Source organism: Schistocerca cancellata, chromosome 4 (genome assembly GCF_023864275.1).
Source record: "Schistocerca cancellata isolate TAMUIC-IGC-003103 chromosome 4, iqSchCanc2.1, whole genome shotgun sequence".
NCBI classification, from domain to species: Eukaryota; Metazoa; Arthropoda; class Insecta; order Orthoptera; family Acrididae; genus Schistocerca; species Schistocerca cancellata.
In genome coordinates, this window is record NC_064629.1 from 470,104,220 (window position 1) to 470,110,206 (window position 5,987).

Here is a 5,987-nt window from a genome sequence, read left to right on the forward strand (position 1 = left end):
AACCTATGAAATTATTGGGATGTTAGTGAAGAAGATAATACACATACCAAACAAATTTTGGAGGCATTTGAAACAAAAATATTTAGGAAAATGTTATGATTATATTGATGTTTTTTATTAGTGGTATTTCTCAAAATTAAAAAAAAAACTTGTATAAAAGCTTATTATTTAGACTCTTTGTAGAATTTTACTGTACATGTTTATCGTTTGAATCAATGTTAAAAGTGAAAAACCATGGACTGGAATTATAACATGATTTTGATATGCTTTTAATGGTAGCAAAAATTATAAGAGTGTGCATCCCAATGTTGTAAGGGTATGTTAAGCAGGTAAAAAATATGTAGAAATTGTGATAAAATTATGATACCAACTTTTTAAATATAATTGGATGAGTGTAATTACATGGTTATGATATGACACAATATACACATTTCTAATGAGGTGAACCATATTCCTCTGATTCTGAAAAAAATATTCGAAATTTCAGCACATCTGATATAGGTTATATTATGAATTATGAAATGGGTTTTAAACTACCAAAAAATTTAAATAATGAACATAAATATCACCAGCTCGTTACTAAAATGAAATTATGTCAAGAAATAACGAAAAATATTAGCTGCCTGAGATAATCAATATTATTATGATGTTTCCTAAAGAAATCTTAACTTACACTTAAGTCTAGGAATGAAAATAAAAAAGTGTTTTAGAATTTTAACAATCTAACTGGTTAAAAATTTTTTAGATTTACATACTGATATGAAGAAATAAGAAAACATTTTGAAAAAGGTTTATACAAATTAATAAATAATTAGTTAATTGGCAAAGTTAGTGTAAAATTAGTCTTAGATACATGTGGTAAATTAACAGCTAACCCAATGTCAAAGAAGGAACTCATTTTAAAGAAAATTTAGTTTCTAACATATTAAAAAATTAAAATTTCGTTAATAAAAACAATTTATATAGCGTTGTGTATAGTTGATATATCCATAGTTCTTATGTCTAGATTTCACTATAATATCATGAAACTGAAGAATGGAGAAAATATTAGACTTTCTCATTAAATAGTGATAATCATATCTACACTCCTGGAAATGGAAAAAAGAACACATTGACACCGGTGTGTCAGACCCACCATACTTGCTCCGGACACTGCGAGAGGGCTGTACAAGCAATGATCACACGCACGGCACAGCGGACACACCAGGAACCGCGGTGTTGGCCGTCGATTGGCGCTAGCTGCGCAGCATTTGTGCACCGCCGCTGTCAGTGTCAGCCAGTTTGCCGTGGCATACGGAGCTCCATCGCAATCTTTAACACTGGTAGCATGCCACAACAGCGTGGACGTGAACCGTATGTGCAGTTGACGGACTTTGAGCAAGGGCGTATAGTGGGCATGCGGGAGGCCCGGTGGACGTACCGCCGAATTGATCAACACGTGGGGCGTGAGGTCTCCACAGTACATCGATGTTGTCGCCAGTGGTCGGCGGAAGGTGCACGTGCCCGTCGACCTGGGACCGGACCGCAGCGACGCACGGATGCACGCCAAGACCGTAGGATCCTACGCAGTGCCGTAGGGGACCGCACCGCCACATCCCAGCAAATTAGGGACACTGTTGCTCCTGGGGTATCGGCGAGGACCATTCGCAACCGTCTCCATGAAGCTGGGCTACGGTCCCGCACACCGTTAGGCCGTCTTCCGCTCACGCCCCAACATCGTGCAGCCCGCCTCCAGTGGTGTCGCGACAGGCGTGAATGCAGGGACGAATGGAGACGTGTCGTCTTCAGCGATGAGAGTCGCTTCTGCCTTGGTGCCAATGATGGTCGTATGCGTGTTTGGCGCCGTGCAGGTGAGCGCCACAATCAGGACTGCATACGACCGAGGCACACAGGGCCAACACCCGGCATCATGGTGTGGGGAACGATCTCCTACACTGGCCGTACACCACTGGTGATCGTCGAGGGGACACTGAATAGTGCACGGTACATCCAAACCGTCATTGAACCCATCGTTCTACCATTCCTAGACCGGCAAGGGAACTTGCTGTTCCAACAGGACAATGCACGTCCGCATGTATCCCGTGCCACCCAACGTGCTCTAGAAGGTGTAAGTCAACTACCCTGGCCAGCAAGATCTCCGGATCTGTCCCCCATTGAGCATGTTTGGGACTGGATGAAGCGTCGTCTCACGCGGTCTGCACGTCCAGCACGAACGCTGGTCCAACTGAGGCGCCAGGTGGAAATGGCATGGCAAGCCGTTCCACAGGACTACATCCAGCATCTCTACGATCGTCTCCATGGGAGAATAGCAGCCTGCATTGCTGCGAAAGGTGGATATACACTGTACTAGTGCCGACATTGTGCATGCTCTGTTAACTGTGTCTATGTGCCTGTGGTTCTGTCAGTGTGATCATGTGATGTATCTGACCCCAGGAATGTGTCAATAAAGTTTCCCCTTCCTGGGACAATGAATTCACGGTCTTCTTATTTCAATTTCCAGGAGTGTATATTGTGAAAACTGAACTTTTTTTGAAGGTGCTAATCAATGGCTGATTTTTTATAGTAGCAATAATTCCAAAGATAATATTTGTCAAGTATTTTAATAAAAAGTGTTAAGAACAGTGTGAGAGAATGCAATGGTAAAATAGAAGTATATTGTGATTTATAAATTTGATAATAATGATAAGAAACAAAGAAAAGGATTGAAGAAATGTGTTGTTAAAAACATAAATTTACAACATATACAATATTAAATTCTAAGCAAGAAACTTATTCTCTTGTTATTAACTTCAAGCCCTAAAGATGATAAAAGATATGTTTAGGAAAATAAAACAAATATATGGACACTATAAAATAATTATTTTTTAATGGCATTAAGAATTATTATAAATATTCTTAAGTTTGCTATGTTCTTGAATACATTTTTTATATTTTCATGAATATTTGTGCTAAGATGTAGGACTGTTATAAACAAAGGTTAATTCTTTAATTTCTTGATACGTAAAACTTATTATGAAGTTATGATTTCAAAATGTATGTTTTTATCCTTTTTAGTCGTTAATAATATTTTGAGTTTTATTCAGTGTGAATTCGTTTTAAATGTTTATTAGAATGATGTTTTGAAACCTATTTTCATTATACGGAAACAATTTGGTCCTTATAACACATTATTTCTGACATTCGTTTAAACAAGCTCTATCCATAATGAGATTTTCACTCTACAGAGGAGTGTGTGCTGATGTGAAACTTCTTGGCAGATTAAAACTGTGTGCCAGACGGAGACTCGAAGTCGGGACCTTTGCCTTTCGCAGGCAAGTGCTCTACCATCTGAGCGACCCAAGCACAACTCATGCCCTGTCCTCACAGCTTTACTTCTTCCAGTACCTTGTCTCCTACCTTCCAAACTTTACAGAAGCTCTCCTGCGAAGGAGAGCTTCTGTAATGTTTGGAAGGTAGGGGAAGGGGTACTGGCAGAAGTAAAGCTGTGAGGATGGGGCGTGAGTCGTGCTTGGGTACCTCAGATGGTAGAGCAGTTGACTGCAAAAGGCAAAGGTCCCGAGTTTGAGTCTTGGTCTGGCACACAGTTTTAATCTGCCAGGAAGTTTCAAGGTCTACCCATATTTCTATAAACAACTTTTCATATTACTGTGAAGTAAAATTATCAAATGATTTTCCAACTCTGCAGTTTATACTAGCATTTTACTACATGGCTTCCATTTATTTAGAAAAATGTAACAGAAGAATAAAAAGAAAGCAAATAAATGTAAATGTGAAAATTAATAATATTAAAAATTATAATTTCTAATAATTTTTACTAATAAATGAATGCACTCATAGACTTTGACAAATGCTTACACATAATAATAATCAAGTGATAATGACATTAATAAAAAATTATCCTTGATGTAAAGCTACAGATTAGCTGAAATATTAGAATATGGAAAACCCCTGAATGCTACACAAATTCATGAAGATTAAGAAGATAAGTTATATTTTGCTGATCTGAAATGAGTCCATGATTCAGAGATACCTAAAAATTTACATCCTTAAATTATATTTTTCAATAAATCAGGTTTATACTTCAAAAGTTTGCCACAAATGCAGTTTTTCGATCAATTAGGAAATAAGGAGAATGTAACATAATGGATGATGTAAAACAACACTATGTAGATCTAATAAATCACTTGAAAGAGCTACATAAAGTCAAGGATAATTTTAAAAAACTGAATTCAGTCATTTAATAGAGTTACTGACATATTAAGAAAAACGAAGTATTTTAAGAAATGGCTCCACATGCTATATAAGAAATAAATTAGAGAGATTTATGGCCTATATTTGTTACTTTAAGATTATATGATGTTAAGATTAGATATAATTTTTATGTTATTTGAACACAAAAAGACATCCTGAGTGCAAAGAAGTGTTAAGATTTGTTAATATCCCAAATCAATAAATTATGTTTCAAAGAAGTACATAAATTTTAAACACTGAGTTTCACAGAAATATTTTAAAATATTAGATGCATCAGAACAGTTGTTGTTGTGGTCTTCAGTCCTGAGACTGATTTGATGCAGCTCTTCATGCTACTCTATCCTGTGCAAGCTTCTTCATCTACCAGTACCTACGGCAGCCTACATCCTTCTGAATCTACTTAGTGTATTCATCTCTTGATCTCCCTCTACGATTTTTACCCTTCACGCTGCCCTCCAGTACTAAACTGGTGATCCCTTGATGCCTCGGAACATGTCCTACCAACCGATCCCTTCTTCTAGTCAAGTTGTGCCACAAACTCCTCTTCTCCCCAATTCTATTCAATACCTCCTCATTAGTTATGTGATCGACTCATCTTATCTTCAGCATTCTCCTGTAGCACCACATTTCGAAAGCTTCTATTCTCTTCTTGTCTAAACTATTTACGTCCATGTTTCACATGCTTACATGGCTACACTCCATACGAATACTTTCAGACACGACCTCCTGACACTTAGATCAATACTCGATGTTAACAAATTTCTCTTCTTCAGAAACGCTTTCCTTGCCATTGCCAGTCTACATTTTATATCCTCTCTACTTCGACCATCATTAGTTATTTGACTCCCCAAATAGCAAAACACCTTTACTACTTTAAGTGTCTCATTTCCTAATCTAATTCCCTCAGCATCACCTGACTTAATTCGACTACATTCCATTATCCTCGTTTTGTTTTATTGATGTTCATCTTATACCCTTCTTTCAAGACACTGTCCATTCCGTTCAGCTGCTCTTCCAGGTTCTTTGCTGTCTCTGACAGATGTACAATGTCATTGGCAAACCTCAAAGTTTTTATTTCTTCTCCATGGGTTTTAATACCTACTCCGAATAACATCGGGGATACGCTACAACCCTGTCTCGTTCTCTTCCCAACCACTGCTTCCCTTTCATGTCCCTAGACTCTTATAACAGCCATCTGGTTTCTGTACAAATTGTAAGTAGCCTTTCGCTCCCTGTATTTTACCCCTGCCACCTTCAGAATTTGAAAGAGAGTATTCCAGTCAACATTGTCAAAAGCTTTCTCTAAGTATACAAATGCTAGAAACGTAGGTTTGCATTTCTTGAATCTTTCTTCTAAGATAAGTCATAGGGTCAGTACTGCCTCACGTGTTCCAACATTTCTACGGAATCCAAACTGATCTTCCCTGAGGTCCGCTTCTACCAGTTTTTCCATTCATCTGTAAAGAATTCACATTGGTGTTTTGCAGCCGTTACTTATTAAACTGATAGTTCGGCAATTTTACATCTGTCAACACCTGCTTTCTTTGGGATCGGAAATATTATATTCTTCTTGAAGTCTGTGAGTATTTCGCCTGTCTCATAAATTTTTCTCACCAGATGGTAGAGTTTTGTTCGGACTGGCTGTCCCAAGGCTGTCAGTAGTTCTAATGGCATGTTGTCTACTCCCGGGGCCTTGTTTAGACTCTGGTCTTTCAGTGCTCTGTCAAACTCTTCAT